Source organism: Poecile atricapillus, chromosome 3 (genome assembly GCF_030490865.1).
Source record: "Poecile atricapillus isolate bPoeAtr1 chromosome 3, bPoeAtr1.hap1, whole genome shotgun sequence".
NCBI lineage: Eukaryota > Metazoa > Chordata > Aves > Passeriformes > Paridae > Poecile > Poecile atricapillus.
In genome coordinates this window covers 31,775,153-31,792,450 of record NC_081251.1, presented here as the reverse complement: position 1 = coordinate 31,792,450, position 17,298 = coordinate 31,775,153, and the positions used below count along the sequence as shown (strand labels likewise).

The 17,298-nt window shown below is 40.3% G+C and overlaps 1 protein-coding gene across 4 annotated transcripts in view; it reads left to right on the top strand.

The window, feature by feature from the left end:
- The window catches only part of FILIP1 (filamin A interacting protein 1), a 102,061-nt gene that overhangs the window by 20,041 nt on the left and 64,722 nt on the right, over nt 1–17,298 (top strand). For 3 of the 4 annotated variants that reach the window (XM_058834413.1, XM_058834412.1, XM_058834410.1), the window contains exon 2: nt 7,097–7,237. The exons of the other annotated variant lie outside the window; for it this stretch is intronic. The gene's annotated coding sequence lies outside the window, so the exon portion shown is untranslated. The remainder of the gene's footprint in view (nt 1–7,096; nt 7,238–17,298) is intronic. 4 annotated transcript variants of the gene reach the window in all.

The window sequence follows — 17,298 nt, the reverse complement described above, 5'->3', positions numbered from 1 at the left end:
GAAACTAGCAGTCCTTACAGAGGCCCTAATATAATTTGACCAGTCACAACAGGGACTGAAAATTCCTTGGTGGAACTATCTCTTGTTTCTGACAAACAAACATGAACAAAATAATGTGGTCCATGAGGATTGTATTAGAATTTCTCAGAAGTAAAAATGTGTAAATCTAGAATCTAGTGTCAGACAGTATATAACTTTTTCTTTTTAATACGGACTGAGTTTTCTCTTAAAATTTGCAAGGACATTTTCCCCCTGTAAGAGAAAATATTTCAGAACATCAGTCTTCTGAAAACTGATCAATTTTCATTTACTCATGACCAACTTGTTTGTGAAAGAGTCCAAAAGCATGTGGATGGTTTCTGTTCAAATCAAGAACTAATTTTGCTTGAGACAAATGTAGGAGTTCAAGGAGGAAACATGGCTGTTTTGGTGTATATGTGTCAAATGGACTGCTGAAGCAAATCAGGAACTTAAAAAAATGCATGTCTCTTCTGATTAAATCTTTAATCATATATAATGGTGTCATGGTTTAATCTCAACTGGCAACTCAGCCCCACACAGCCACTCAACTCTTTCCCCCAGTGGGATTGGGGAGAGAATCAGAAGAGTAAAAATGAGGAAATTTGTGGGTTGAAATAGAGACAGTTTAACAGGTAAAGCGAAAGCTGCACATGCAAGGAAAGCAAAATGAGGAATTAATTAATCAATTCCCATGGGCAAGCAGGTGTTCAGCCATCCTCAGGAGAGCAGGGACCCATCATGGGCATCAGTCACTTGAGAGGACAAACACCATCACTCCAAATGTCCCCCCTTTCCTTCTTCCTCCCCCAGCTTTATATCCTGAATGTGACACCATATGGTATGGATGTCCCTTCAGTCAGTTGTAGTAAAATTTGCTATCACTGAGCTAGTATACTTTATATGAAGATACCACGCTGGTATTTTCAGCAAAATTTCAAGTAGGAGCTACAGAAAAGTGCAAATATGTGTAGTACCATCCTGGCTATAATTTGGTCCCATTCACAGGGGCTCTCTGTGTGTGTGTGTGTGGGGTTGCATTTAGAAAGAAGAATTTTTTGTAAATTATTAGTTTTTATGCAACCGATTTACTGCTTTTGGTGGAAGTAGATTTTTACAAACAATTCTTTTTTACCCAATAAATTTTCTTCTTTGTAGAAATCCATGGGTTTTTAGTTCAAGCTCAGCATAAGAAACCTTTTAAGCATGGAAAAAAATGAAGTATCTCCAAAACCAGATGACTCTTTTTAAAAAAAAGTCTTCCTTCTCATATGTTCAACTCATGCTATGACCAACATAAATTAGAAACAATCATAATTCTGTTCCCTTGGCTATATCTTTTGGATACCCTCCAACAGAAAATGCATTAGCACAAAAATGTTCTTGTCCTTAATTAATTTATAGCTTAGAGCACAATACCATAAATTACAGTTGAACTTCAGCTGCAAAGGTTTTAAATCCATGGATAAAATATTTTATAAAAATTGTAATAAACCTTAAACAGTTCTAGATGACAAGTAGAACTAATTATCAATAATCCCAGGAATTTTGATGGTAGACAACTGAATGTTTGTTGTCCACAAAAAGATGTTTATTTTGTAATATATTTAGGTTCTATTGAATTTATTGTCATTGTGGGGGAGAAAATGACTTAGGTTTTATGCCTACCCTGAACAAACACACTTACTAAACTGAACTATTTGTGTAGGGTTGTTGGTTTGGTTTGGTTTGTTTTTAAATAGCTTGAAGCATATAAAGTATGCTGGCATATTTTGTTTTGAAGCATGCGTGATTGAAGTGTACAGAATCTGCATGATACAGCTTTATATGGGAACTCAAGACTGGAAAGGATCTAATGGGTCATCAGATTTATTATTATAATATTGCAGGAATCACGTTTTAGAATCCCTTTCATACACTTACCAAGTTCCACTGTGAGTGCATTTAGGAGCTTTGCTGCTGTTTCTCCAACTGGAAAATTGTTCCCAAATCTCATTGCCCTGTGTGAGAACCTGTTTTTGGTTTCTAACATAGGTTAAATTCTGGCCAATCTATGCCATATGCTCATTTAACTGAAATGGCCCTCCCATCTCCCTGATGTTTCTCTCTGTGATATATTTGTACACAGCAACTGGATCCCTTAACAGCCTTTATTTTGCCAAGTTAAACAAGCCAAGCTCTTCATTCTGTCTTCTCATATGATAGGCTCTCCATTACCCTGATCATCCCAGAAGTCCATCTTTGTACCTGAACAAGTCTGAGGTAATGTGCTACAAATGACAAAGTACAACAGGCTTGTATAATAGCATAATAAAAGAAACCAGAACAAACAGATTAATAATTTCAGGCTTGCAAGGATATGCTGTGCCAAATATTTAGGAGGTTGAGTAAAGGTTTTGAATCTTCTGAGGGAATCTTCATTTGAAATAATGTGGGTTTTCCCCCCCAAGTTGCTTGAAATTGCAGTATGAAAAGTTCTAGGGTTTCAACCAAAAGCTGGGAAGTCAATGAAAATTTTTATTTGGTTGACACCTTCGGCCACCATTGTATGCAGTTCATTAGATTTGTGACAGTAATCATTAAATAAATGGGTCTGGCATTTTGAAAGTTTGTTTGACAAAGTGTGACAATTATTGACTGGGAAAATTCCTATGAACATTGTATAATGTGTGATGAACCTTTCCTGAAGAAGGCACAATTGCATTCACATGTTGCCCTTAAGAAATTTCAGTTACAGAGTTCAGAGGATTGGTTCCTTGGAATTACCTCTGCAGAGTTCTCTTGGTGTGAGCCAATGAAAAGCAGAAGAGGATGTGGGCACAGTTGATCCCACCACCTCCCAGGACCACAGAGTAAAGGATGATTTGTCAAATCCAAATATCCCCTGGTCTCTTGTGCCATAGCTTCTTGGAAAACTCCAGGAGACTCCTGTTTGCCAGCTGTTAAGACTGTGACAGCAATCTTTTTTTAGCTGTTTGACTTCTAATCCTTACCGAGTTGATTAATCAAGTTTCAAGGGGAGCTTCAGAGAGAAACTTTTTCCCAGTCCTGCTGAGCCTGATATCCCAGTGCTTGGAATCAAGATCACTGGAGAACCAGATGTCTCTGTAAGAGTAAAAGAGAGATACTGGGGGAGAATTTGTTCTTTTTACAGTCCTTTTCTCAGGAATAAGCAGGCTGATTTCCTTTTTAGCATTTTTCTGCCCTGTGGCAGAAGGCAAAAAGAGCTTTTGTAATAGACTGTAGGAAAAGGAAAGCACAAATTTAAGCTACTACATGCACATATGAAGATCAATGACAATGAAAAAGCTTTCAAAATACTTGAACCAGAGCAAAGGGGAATCCCAACTGTGAATACAAGCAGTTAAGTAGATAATTAAGGAAATAGATGTCAGGGCACTGCAGGAATGACTGCTTTCTGGGGACTGGGGGTGGCAAACCCCCTGGGGAACAGAGACCTGAGGGAGACAGTTGGGGACAGCCCTTGGCATCAGGCACATTCCTGGAGACAGGAGGAGCCCAGGATGGGCTGTAGGCCGGGCTTGGTGGCCTCCATGGATGGGCAGGACAGGGCTGGGCTGTGTGGAGCTGGAGACCAGCCCTGCTGTAGCAATCCTGGGGCTAGGGCTGGTGGCCCCAGGGGTGTTGATGTGGGGTCCTGGGTTCTTGGGGCACTGATAATAAATTAAATGGAACTGTAATTCTGACAAACACTTCTGATGATAACAGTGATAGTCAAAGAGTCGATTTGGGAGTGGAAACCGTCACATGCCTCCTGCCTCTGTGGTGGCCTGTGGGCTGTGGGACAGAGGTACCCCTTCATGCATTCCAAAGCCTTGTCCAGTGATGCTGGTGTGGTGTAGGGTACTTGGAAAAATCACCTTAATTTTATGCCCCATTCTGATTAGCTGTCCACAGCCAGACCTTCACAGTGGCCCACCAAACTGTCTGTTCAGGACCTGCCCTTTGTTGTACTATCCCCAGTGTGGCTGCTGGGGCTTGGAGCTTGAAGTAAAAAGCAACTTTGAGAGCTCTTTGCTTTCCCTGGCTTTTCCTCTGAAAGTCCTGGGAATGGTGGCTTGTAGATCAGTGGGAATATGGGGACTTTCACTGACCCCTTTCATTAGGGCTTCTTGGCAAACTTGCCAAAGAAAACTTCAGCTTTCTGCTACATTTGGTTTCCTGATCCATGCTTCACTGGGGGAGAGGGAGCATGTGTATGTGAACAAGGAGAGATGAGAGGCTTTCTCCAAAACAAATCTACAGAGAATCAATAGCTTCTTATTACTCTGTTGAGAGCAACAGACAAAAATTATTCTGTTTAGTACACATGAACAACTGGGATGGAAGAGGCAGCCCAAGAATCATCCTGCGGTGTAAAGGGCTGCGATGTTAAACCCTGCTAGCTTTAAGTTGCTCGTAAGGAAAAGTCGTAAGGAAAGTCAAAGGTTTGTCTTTCATTAGCCTAACAGGGGTTTAGGAGCATTTTGATGCACCTGTTTGATGTCTCTGAGTGAAATACCAGCTGTATTCAAATCAGCAGCAAGATCCCATGGGCTTTTTAATACAACATAGTCTTGTAGAATGGGGAATATTTAAACTACTGCAGTGATATTCACCTTGATTCTTTCTTTTGCTCAGTATATTTACTGTGTCATCACTTAATTAAAATGAAGAAGACATGTATTGGTATAAATATTATCTTGAGATATTTTAGTGCTTAATGAGAAAAAAGATTTCCAAAGAGTATACCATTTCTACCTTATCCTGCTGCTTGGTCAAGTAGCAGAGGATAGAAATTACTTCTACCTGTGTTGCAGGATGTCTCTTCTTGGGAAGATGTAGTTAATACACTTGTAAAATGACTTTAAAACAATAAGTGGTGGAAACAAAGTACCCTTCAGGGCCTATTTTTAAACAATATCTTCTGTGGACAAGGTTTCTGCAAATCATGAATAATGCCACTTTTGTTTGCTTACAGAACATCAGACTTCAATCTCATTTAGGCTGATGAAAATCCAGAGTAACATCTTTAAACTCAGAAGACTAAAGGCAAATGAGGTCAGAATTTGACCCACTAAGCCTTGGTCCACCCTTTTTGTATCTTAATAATTAGTATGTGCTTGTTGACAGCAAATTCTTCTTTGTTTCTTACATTGTGTGAATTGCACTGAAAATCCAGCTCTTCATTGCAAAAACATGACTCACTTTCTTTTTTTAGGTCTAGATAGTTGCATATTAACTTTTAAAAACAGTAGTCTTGATCATTCCTCCATTCAAATGAATGAAAAAATCTCTCTCTGAATTTTTTTTGAAGGACAAACCTTTCATAGACCAAAGAATTAATTGCTGTAAATCCCATGTGTCTCATACAAGTTATCTCTATTCTGCTTCTTGTAAATTGTCATGAGAGATGTGATTCAGGGCTTGTGGGGATAGCAGTGTGATAACCTGAATTCTTGCACATGTAGGAAATGTTTTCTGCTACTCATAAACAAAGAAATAGATGGGCAATTACTCAATCTTTTCCAAGAAGTAGCTTGAAATTCTCTAAGCAAATTTTATAGAAAATGAAAATACTTATCAGTAAAATAACTTTACTGTATAGCTAAGTTTTCCTTAATATGTATGCAGGAATTATAGCTGGTTAAGATTTCATTACTGCATCCCTCCTTATATTGTTCATAATCAAATAGATCTTGCTCTTTCCACTCAGAGCAAGGAAAAAAGATACAAATACCAAGTTGATAGTAACTATTTTGCAAGAATTCACATACAGTTTGTTAAGAAATAATAGGCAAAGGGGTCATACACTGCTCTGACTGCTACTGACTTGGATACTGCAGTAGTCCTGCTTTGTTCCTTGAATGGTAATAATCTTTGTATGACTATACAAGGAGTATTATTAGAACTATATAAATTATTTAAATAGCAGTCATTTTGTAGAGTTGAACAGAATTGTTGCTGTCTTATTTTAAAAGATTACAGCTTCCCAAAACACCCTGTTTTCCTTTCTCAGGAAAGACCTCCATGGTCAGCCCTCAAAATCTCTGTGACCCCTCCATTCCTGCCACTGAGCCTGGCTCGACACAGCATTGCTCAGACCCACTGGCTCTGGTGTTTCCATGCCAGCTGTGTCTGGAGTGTATTTGACCTGCAAAACTTCTTTTATGCCATAACCATGCTTCTCAGTCAAGAGGGTCAGGGCAGAATTGAGGGAATCCACAATTCTGTTTGTTTATGCAACATAATCAAATGCATGAATGAGCTTTTATTAACGTGAGACCCTGCCTTTGTCCAATGCAGTGGCTCTGACCCCCATGTACTCAGCAACATCCCCAGCTCTCCCTGAGCAAAGCTTCTTGTTCCCTGCATGTGTTCTATACCTCCAGGATTTGGAGTTTCCACCATGTCCCAGCCTTCCTTTGTTTGCTTTGTGGGCTGTGAGAGAAGCCAGTCTGCATGTCTTGCTGTGCTGCAGGTTGGCCAGCTCAGCCAGCCACGGGAGTCCTGTGTTCCCACTGAGCAGGCAGGGCTCTGCAGGACTGCCTGCAGTGTCACCAATACTCTGCTGCCGTGTCACCATGTGTCATTGCACTGCACATATTCTGGAGAACTGCTCTACTCAATGAAGAACCCAGCACATCACCTACCCACTTTTTCCTTCCCTCATTATGGCTGCTTTTTTTGGGTTGAAGGGGTTTCTTGGTGTTGATTGCCACATTACAGCAGAAAGCTGTAATTACTTCTTTGGAGGCAAAGGGAGTGTGAGGTTTCACCACCTGATTGCTCTACTGTATCATACCTGCAAATGCCTTGCCTCGTGTATTCTGGATTCTTCAGGGCACTGCGCACTGTCATGGAAACACATGGATAAAGACAGCAGGAATGTCTAAATAAAAGATATAAGTATTTTCAAGCCACTTTAGGTCTGGAAGCCTGTGTTTTCTAGCTGGTCTGTATTTTCTAGGTGGTCTGTGTTTTCTAGCTGGCCTGCTGGCTGGCTGGTACACAAGCAGAACATGCTGCTTCTCTCTTTGTCCTGGCATGCGGCCCCTGAGCCTTATCTCTTCTCTAGGGAGCAGCAGGGACCCCAGTCAGCCTCAGGTGGGAGCAGCAGAGCCATGGCACAGGGACACCTCTACCCTCGACTCCCTCCTCCCCTCTCCGGACCTAGATTCTAGTGAAGTCCCTGCCCTGGGAGCATCCCTCGACACAGGTATTTCTGCACACCACAGGCTGTTCTGCTGGCACATGGCTCCCAGCTGGAGCCACACTCCTAAATACATAACATTTAGGAGATGCTGTTGCAATAGCATGGCTGGAAAGCTATACCTGAGCTTTCTGCAGATGTCAGCTCCAGGAGGTAACCAAAATGACTTATTTCAAAACAAGAAAATGAGAACATGAAAATCAAGAGTTTTTCAAAGGCTCATCCAAATTGCAGAGCTGTTAAAGCCCTTGGGGACTATTGATGATTCCCAATGACATCTTCAATGTACATTATTTTCTCTGAAATTTTTTAGTATAATGAGTTAAAAATCAGCACCCTGAGTTAAGGACTTAGTGTAACCAGGACTCTGCAGCAGGCACTATGGAATCCCATGACCATATTACATTAATATGACATATTACAATATTCATCTTGGATTTTTCCTGTCTTTTAAAAGCCCCATTGCTAGTATCACATTGGTTATACAGCATTCTTTGTTTCCAGTTTTAAAGTTCCTCAAGGTGCTAGAACATACTTGGAAACTGTGAACCCAGCTCAGAAAATGGAAAGCAAAAATTAAATGATTTTATAAAAATTTCACAACTTTAAGCCAAATATCATATCATATCATATTTTTAAATGTCTGAGTCATTCGGAAAGCTTGGGACTGTCTGTATTAATAATGGCCTCAGCAGATCTATCCCAACAATCAGAAAGAAACTCCATTTGTAGTCAAGGATTGCAAACCTAATCTTCCTGGAATTGAAAGTTGTACATTGTGCAAATTTTATGGCTTGTATAGCTTTTCTATTTTTAGTTGTTTCAAACCTGCAATACATCATATAATCCTCCTTAAATTGTCATTCATAATGCTAATTGACATCAACTTGGCATAAGCTATTTGCTTTCTTAAATTTATATAGTTACTGTTTTATCTAACAATGCTATATAAACAAAACTTTATTTTTCTCTGATACAAAGTTGATGTGAGTACAAACTGGTAACGATGCGTTTCTAGTTACAGACTTCAAAACAACTAACAAAAAAAATTACGACCCCTCCCAGTATTTTCTTTCTTTCTTTTAAAAATATGCATGTGTTATGAAGTCCAACAACTGTTCCATTATTTCAGCAAGCCATTTATTTAATATTTGCCTTTATAGACATTTGGAAAAGTTTCTCTTAGGTCTGAGAAAGACTAATATAATGGCACTTCTCAGCTTTTTTGAATGTACAGAGAGAAGAGCAATTTTCAGGTTTTTTTCCTTTCTAGGAATGCATCTTCAAGATATAAAAGATCAGTCAGTTACAAGTATTTACACAGAACTCCCCAGCCTTGCTCTTGCTTACTCAAATAGTAATGTCATGTGTTTGGCTACCTGCAGAAATCCTTTGTGAGACCTTGTGGCACACCCTGGCTGAGCAGAGGACAGGGGACTTGCCACACCAGTTCATGACTTTTGTACCATAATCCTAAATGTTGGGTTCTGCTAATATTTTTCTTTTCTAGGCTTTCCTATCCCTTTGATTGTAATCCTTTGTCTTTGACATGTATGCTTATTTCAACAAGTCCAAGGTTTGTCAAATCCTTGGTGTTTGCTGCTTCCAGAGGGTATGGCTGGGTGAATTCACTGGAAATACAGTGCTGCATCCAAGTCATCCTACAACACTGGGATGTGCTGCTGAGCACTTTTCCATGCAGGCTTTTGTTTTTTCTTGATGGCAAAAAGTAATAGCAGTGTCAGAAAGTACAGTCAGAATAAAGATATTTTTTGCAAGCATGACAGCTATCTTAGGTTGAGTTTGTGGCCATCCTCCAGCTGTACAGAGTTTCTCTAAATTCTCTGGCCATTTCATAGAAGGGTGGTTTTTCAGGCCTAGAATTCACTGACAAACTTCTGACCAATTTTTTCATTTTTTGTTTTTAAATTTATGTTGTTTTTTTGGGTTTTTTTTGCAGTCAATACTGTTGCACAGGATGAATTGAAAAAACTTAGTAGGATATAAAGTTTTTAAATTTACTTTGGTTAAACTAGTTGCACAATTTAATATAGAGGCATAGGGTATATGCATTCCTCAAATTCCATTTCATTTAGTGGAGTTAGGTTTAAAGGTGATGCCTTAAGTTTTAGCGTTCATATTTTTCATTTCTGTGTTTCCTAGGTGTTTAGTTTTGAGCTTCATATTGTTAGTGAACTCTATTCACAGAGTAGGTAGACAAAACAATTCCTTATTTAGCTTGATAACAAGGTCAATCGTTACAAGTTTCAGGCCCAAAAGCATAAACAACAGTGGATTGAAGAGAGAATACAAGAAGGATGGGACCTCACAACCTGGAGCTGTGATTGGACAATTAATCCTGATAAGCACATGGACCAAAACATATAAATGTGAGACCATTTTTAGGTCCATCTTGGGTATAGCCCTGGCCAAGCTCTTGTACTGCCCAAGGTGTATCCTTTAAGGTGTTTCAATAAATACCTGCTTTGTTCTTCACTCTGTCTAGCCTCTGTTCTAGATCAGCCTGCTCAAGGCATCAAAGATATAAAATATTCTTATTTAGTAAAAGTAAGGAAATATTTATTCAAATGACGACTTTGTTCTGACTTTTTGAAAGCCTTGGGAAATATTTTCAGTGTATATACAGTGGAGGCTCAGCTGTTTAGTTTGACCTTGCTTTTTTGAGACAGCTGTGCTTACCAGTTGGCTATTGGATGCTCTGGAGAGCTGCACTTTAACTTTCATCTGGGCAGGTCTGAAAAAACTCACTTACCTCTGAAATTCATGCAGTCTGCATGTGGACAAATGCAGATAAGGAAAAGCTCTCATCTGTGGTCTTTGTAGTGAATAGTACCACAGCTAGCAGCGGTAGTGAAGGCTCACTTAGATACTTTCACTAGGCATATAAACCTGAGTGAGGTTTATTCTCGCTGGGAGTGAGACAGTAAATGAAATGTGAAATACAAAACAGTAAATGCAATCTTGTTTCTTAAGATTAAATACGTGTAGCACCTTTAATATGACAAGAGATGGATTTGCTTCCTCAAAGGAAGAAAACTGGTTAATCTTCCTTTTCCCAAACACAGCTTGCTCCAGCTTGGAGCCAGCAGAGCTGCCAGCAGCAACAGCACTTGCCAAGGCCCTGGGTCCATCACATAGGAGAAGCAGCTCGGAGTAATTTATCAGTCACCTAAACTTCCTTGAAGGCAGATGAAAAATATTTAAGGAAACAAATAAGGAATGCTGAGACACTGCACAACTGCAGGGTCAGACAGCTTTTCACTAAATAAAGAAAACCAGTAACGTACTTATATGCTGCTTTCTTACTTGATCTGTCAATAATATGCCATCTGTATATGCACCTCTCTCCTTTCTTTTTTTTTTTTTTTTTGGATGGTGACCAAAATTTTGGCGTTGTTGTGAAATGTCAAATCACTCTTTTAAATTTGTATTCCAAGACCCAGTGATGTCTTAATATTTAGAGAGATCCCACCAATTCCCTTCAGCAACAGAGAGTCCCACTGCTTTTCTGTCATACAGCTCCTCATATGAAATAGAAACTTGAAGATTTTATGATTAATATTTTTTAGATTTTTCATTAATAAAAATTAGTTTCTAGTTTCACTCTCCCTAACTAAAAGAAAGGTAATCTAGGTCCATTTTTATTGCTCTTCCTAAAATTAGTTGCTTTGTACAACTGCAACCAAATTCTCCCCACTCTCTCCCAAGAAAAGTTTAGCATGAGAGGTTGTAGCTGGAATATCAAATGAGCTCATTTTCAAGTTGGGGAGCTCAGTAAGGGTCACCTATTGACTCTTTCTAGTGCTTGTTAGAGATACTTTGCTCTCTGCCCCTTTCGGGCAGAAGTGTGCCTGCAGCAGAGGTCTGATGCCTTGTAGAAAACCCATCCCAACAGCACAAGACACTTCAGTTTGTGACTTGATTAATACAAAATTGGCAGGGTTGGTTATAGCAGGGGCTGTGAGGGGTGGACACAGTTCCACAGCCTCTGTCATCTCCTAACATTTGCCACCAAGTGTGGCACTGTGTCAGATGCTGATAACCAGGTGCCAAATACCTGCTCTTGCCTCCCCACCCATCAGCAAAATCAGCCTTTGTGATGATGCATTTCTGGATCCAGCCCCAGTTTATCAGTCAATTCACTGATGTGCCCAAATTAAGAGCTCAACCTCTTTAGAGAGATTAGGGCTGATTCAGAGGGGCAAAACGGAGACCTCCAGCCTTGTCCTCTCACAGAGAGACTGCAACAACCTCTGCCCAGCACCTTTTACCATGGGAAGATAATTGGGGGATGCTTTCCTTGATAAATAGGAATCATAGTGGGCTTTAGCAGCAGTCACTGGAACTGCATGATTGAGGAGGAGGACGGACCTGAAGTCCTAACATAGCCTCAGAGAGTTCAGACTCCATTTCAAAGACTGCAGATTATGGATGAAACCTAAACGTCTACCTAAGGCACACAAGTGAAATACTTAAAGTTGAGCAGTATGAATTTATACCAGTGCAGACAACTTTAACATCATGTAGGCTTGTAAAACACCCACTCCATTTGTTGGATCTCTTTTTAATATCTTTCCATGGCTCTGAACTGAAATTACTATCAATGAAGTAAAATCAGAAAAGCAGCTGAGAAAGTTTTTCTCTATCCTAGTGGAAAACAAAGAAAATTAAACCATTTTAATGAAGTTGAGAAAGGTAGGGTGTTTGGCTAGTTGCAACAAGACAAACACAATTAGCTTTTATTTTACCCCTGCTGAAACTGAATTTTAAGATGTCACAGACATTAAAGAATCTGGCAACAGGTAATTTTAGTAATGCTAATGCAAGACTAAGTCCATGCAGAAATATTTATTTGCTTCTTCTTTCTCCTTTCCTTCCTTACTCAAAGTAGCTATGCTCTATTTTCAGCTTAGCCTGAATTTTTGCTCTGAATTAAAAAGCCGGGTGAAGATTTAAGCAGATTAACATTGAAAGGCTGTTTAAAAACCCCATCAAAACCAGCTCAACCTGTGCATGCAGGATAACTCTTTAACTTCATTCTTTTCAAGTGAAGAAATTGTTCTCTAGGGATTTTGAAACCATGACATTAGAGGAGGCATGCAAATATGGTTTCTAAAAATGAAAGCTATTAAAGTGGCTGAGGCCATTCTCAATGCCCAGGTGAGGTATCTGCAGGTTTTTGTGCTGCTCCCTGTCAGCGTGAGACATTGGTATTATTTAAATAATTTAGGCTGACATTTACTCTTTACTTTCTTTGCCACAAGTTCTGAAGTCAGTGGAAAGCCTGCAGGATTACTGGGAAATAATGACAAGTCACTGGGCTGGCACTGCCAGGAATGAAGTAAGACTCTCCTTTCCTTTCAACTCTTTGCAAACAGTAATGACAAGTGAAGGCCAGGGCTTTGAATAACGCAAGGGCCACTCTGGAGCCTCACAGTGCTAGTCCCCTTATCAGTGACACGAAGCAGAAAAGTCCAAAGTTTGTGCCACCAAGCCCAGCAAAAGCCAATATAAGCCTGGTGTGAAATAGGGATGTTGTGCAACCTCTCTCTGTGCTTTTGCTTCCCTGTCTCTTCCTGACTCCTGCTGAACCTCTCTATCACCAAAATATCCATCAGTAGCCACTTAAAAATATGCCTCTAGACTGTAAAAAGATGCCTCTAGAATGTACTAGAGCTTTGTGTGCCTTGACCTAACTTGAAAAATTCGGGTTTTTTTCTGTTTTCCCACCATCCACTGCTTATTTTCTCTCTCCAGACTGTGTATTTATGGTGAGTTGCACTTTCCCTTAGCAGGGCTGATTAGTTTTCCATTTCCTTTGTTTGTAAAGGCTATGGAAAGGAAAGATTGTAAATTAAACAGTGACGGGGCATGAGCACAGACACTGGAAGGTGCACATCTGTACTCATGCTAAACTCTTGGAGTGGTCCTTGGCACACTTCTGGCCAGGCCACTTAACACCCTCCTGACCCATTTGAGAGCATGTTTCAGGAGTCAGCATGGGCTAGGAGCAATTCCCTGTGGGCAGTGTGGATGCAGCCAACATGTTATGGATGCTAAGAGGGCTTAAGAGCCTGAAGTATTTTCCAGGACAGCTGGCCTCACAGAGAGGAGTCCTGGGCATGGTTAATCTCCAGTTTACATGTAGCCAGAGAAGTTTTTTTTTTGTTTCCCAGTGGGAAAAATATTATTGTAAAACCACCAAAACTGATAGTGAAACCCAAGGGCAGGTTTAGTATCAGACACTATTTTTAAGTCCTTGTTTTTAAACCAATTAAAACTTCACAAAGGAGAAACCTTTTGGGAGGTGGAAGGCAGCCCAGTCTAATGGAGTGGCTTAAATTCATGTCTCACCAGATGACAAGGCATTCATGTGCAAGCTGGTACTGTGTCTATCAACAACTGAAACTTCCTACAAAGGAGTCACTGACAGAGATTTGGAACTTGCTCCCTGCTTTGGTTGACAGTTGAAATTTGAGATGCTGCAGATGGCTTCTTTTTTACACTGTTGTCTCTTGGAGACTATATTTGTAGAAGAAACAGGTCCTCTGTCTAATTTTTTTCCCCCTTTGCTGTAAAATCTGTATCTACAGATCTACATTATTATTATTTTTTGCATTTTTTTAAAACAAAAGAAAGATAGATTAGTCACAGGTAAAATATAGCTATAGTTTACTGGTTTCAGCAAAATCAGAGCTGTGCAAATTATGGCTACTGAAAAGAAGACAGATTCAAGATCCACATCAGCTCAGAAAGAGACAGCAAAATATTTACCTCTACCCAAAACTTAGAGTTTGCTTTTGGGACATTCATTTTTTTGTCTGACCTCATACTTGTTAGAAATACAAGTTAATTTTGAAGTAAAAAGTAATTTTAAAGTGAAAAGTTGAAACCTATTTTGTAGAAAGCTGAGGGCTTCTTAATTTCCTAATTGTATTTGCTATTTACCCATGGTTCATTCCTAGGTTAAAGCAGGGCCCACAGAATGACTTTAGTTTCCATGCTGTATATCCCTCAGTGATATACAATTTTTAGGTATTTTCTTTGGTCATAATAAGGGTACAGACAAGGCAAGATCTGTTATGATTTTCAACCTGCTCCTGTGTTCTGCTGCTTTCAGCAGTTCTACCATCTTGGCAGGAGGCAGTGGGCTTTAGAAACTACTTACTAGAGATACTAGAGTGTTGTTCCTATGTCCACAGTGTTTTTCACCTTGTGGGTCATCAGCTTGGTTCTACGCTGCCAACAGAAATAATTGACCAGTGCTTACCTAACAGCAGAGATTTCCTAACTGCAGGAGTGAAAAATCTTTGGTAGGCCAGCTAATCTGCATCACCTCTCTTACCATTTTTCAGGCATGTTCTGGCTGTCAGGTGATAAAACAAATGTCTAGGAGGTTTGGACTGGAACTAATTGTGACACCACTAGTGTTGTCTTCACGTGAAGTTCACGGTTTGATTTGAAATTAATTAACTCAAAAGAGCAGAAAGCTGTAAAACAATAAGTGAGGAATCATGACAGGGCACAGTTGCTCAGCACAGCACTCTGAGAGTGGCTGGGTCTCAAGACAGGCTTCATCACCTGGAGTGATGCAAGTTTCTGCAAGGCCGCAGAAAGCAACATCATTACTTTCCTCCAAAGACTAATTTTCCTTCAAATCAGAGGTATTCCTGGGCATGGGACACCCCAGTGGGTTGGGAAGAGGGATGATTTGTCCACGTCTCCCAGCTCAGATGAGATGGGCTAGAAAAGCTGCACTGCAGGAAGCTGGCACTGCTGCCACCCTCCTTGCTCCTGGCTAGTCCCTTCCAGCCACATGGCCACTCCAGAGAATAAATGTCACAGCCCTCACCAGACCTTGTGGCATGTTTGTCTAGTGGTGTCAGCTACTTGAACTGTCTCTTCTGTGACTCCTGTTTGTACTTTCTGGCAGCTGGGAAGCACAGTAATCAAAACATGGGTAGGGTGATATATAAAAGTTTATTTTTTTGACTCAGTGATGATCTAATAGCTTATCATTCCTCATGTCTCATGCATCCAAGATGTTTTTCCAGATGAAGCCTGGGAAACATGAATCTTTGTGAAATAAGCCTATGTTACTCCTTAGCTGGTCAGCATGCATTACTCATATAAAAGTATTCCAGATGAAACCACAAGTTTTCCTGAAAATGACAAAATTAATGGAATTATACCAGCATAAACTCTGTTCTTTGTAAATCTGTGTCATAATTTAGCTAGAAAAGAGTTTATCTTGGAATTAAGAAAATGGAGTTAAAGTGGTGTAAATCTGCCTTAGCGATGACTGTTTCCTCTTTTAATTTTGTGAAATCCTTTTCTACTTTCATGCAGATTATACTTATTTAGAAAGACACCTGGACATATGGACTTTTCAGAAATCTATTTTCTTCCTGAGGATACATTTATGCTCATTCCTCTCTCTCTTTTTTTTTTTTTTTTGTCCCCCAAATAAAGAAACTATTGTTGATATAGTCCTTGGTGAACATAGTCCTGTGTGCCACTGTTACAAGAATCAATTTGAATCAATTTTAAAAGCAAAAAATAAGTCTTTGATAAAGCAAAATGGCCTTGCTGATTCTCATGGTGCACCTCAGCAAGTATGTCTGCTGTAATGCTACTTTTCTACACTACTTGCAAATAGCAAACCACTCTATGGCAGCAGGATGCTGTCAACAGGAAGAAACAAATATTTATTCTTCAGTGCATGAGGCTCAGCACTGAGGTGCTGCTCCTCCTAACACCTGTGTGACAAACACTTCTCCAGTGCAGTGAGCAGAGCAGGCCAAAGGATGAAGGCAGCAGTAGTTTACATAGCTAGACCAGCCACAGGTCCTCTCCTAGTCTGTACAGGAATTACAGCCCTGTGGTTTGGTTATTCAAGCTGTTCACTGAGTAGAGAATTGTCTTGATTCAAAGAGTATCCATAGCTCTGTGCCAAGAGTCCAACAAGAAGGGCAAGCAGCAAACATGTGCTTTCAGACAAGCACATTAGCAAAGTATAACTCAGTCAAAAGGAACAAAGACCTTTTCTTGTTTGCTCAAATCATGATGCATATGAGGACAAGAGACTGGGGTTAGACAGCACAGTGGATTAATACTTTAGGCTTGAAAATTTAGAAATTCAGGAAACTCCAGGACTAGTAAGGTCAGATGTTTTTTCTGTTTTTCATTGTATTAGTCATTAGGTTTATTTCCTCTGACCATCAGGACTAGAACAAACACAGGAGTCATCTGCAAAAGCAAAACCAAAAATGAGATCTGCATTCCCTTGGTCTAGTTCATTCACAGTCCAGAGTCTGACACAATCCAGAGTCAGATACAGAGCCTGTCACATCCAGAGTCTGCTTCACACAGCATTAGAGTCCAACTGCACAGCATTGCTCTTTTAGTGCAGCCACAGCTCCTACCTGGTCCTATCACGACCTCTTGAGAATGTGATTCCTTTTAATTTCCTCAAGTCAGACAAAATAATAATAATGAACACCTGCAGAGTCCAGGAGAATCATCTGGAATAACCAATATGAAAACTAATAATTTTAATCAGCCTCTGAGGTGGTATGAACAGTTGTATCTACATGACTGTCCTATGGAAGTCATACCACTGAAGCAATGTAAACTTATTTGTGGCTATCCAGATCCCATGGGGCTAAAACCATTCATTCTTTGTTGAGGACTTCTAAGCCAACAAGGTCATTTTGATGCCCTCATCCTCCTCTCCTTCTGACATTTGATAAAGTCCCCTTCCCCTTCCCCTTCCCTTCCCTTCCCTTCCCTTCCCTTCCCTTCCCTTCCCTTCCCTTCCCTTCCCTTCCCTTCCCTTCCCTTCCCTTCCCTTCCCTTCCCTTCCCTTCCCTTCCCTTCCCTTCCCTTCCCTTCCCTTCCCTTCCCTTCCCTTCCCTTCCCTTCCCTTCCCTTCCCTTCCCTTCCCTTCCCTTCCCTTCCCTTCCCTTCCCTTCCCTTCCCTTCCCTTCCCTTCCCTTCCCTTCCCTTCCCTTCCCTTCCCTTCCCTTCCCTTCCCTTCCCTTCCC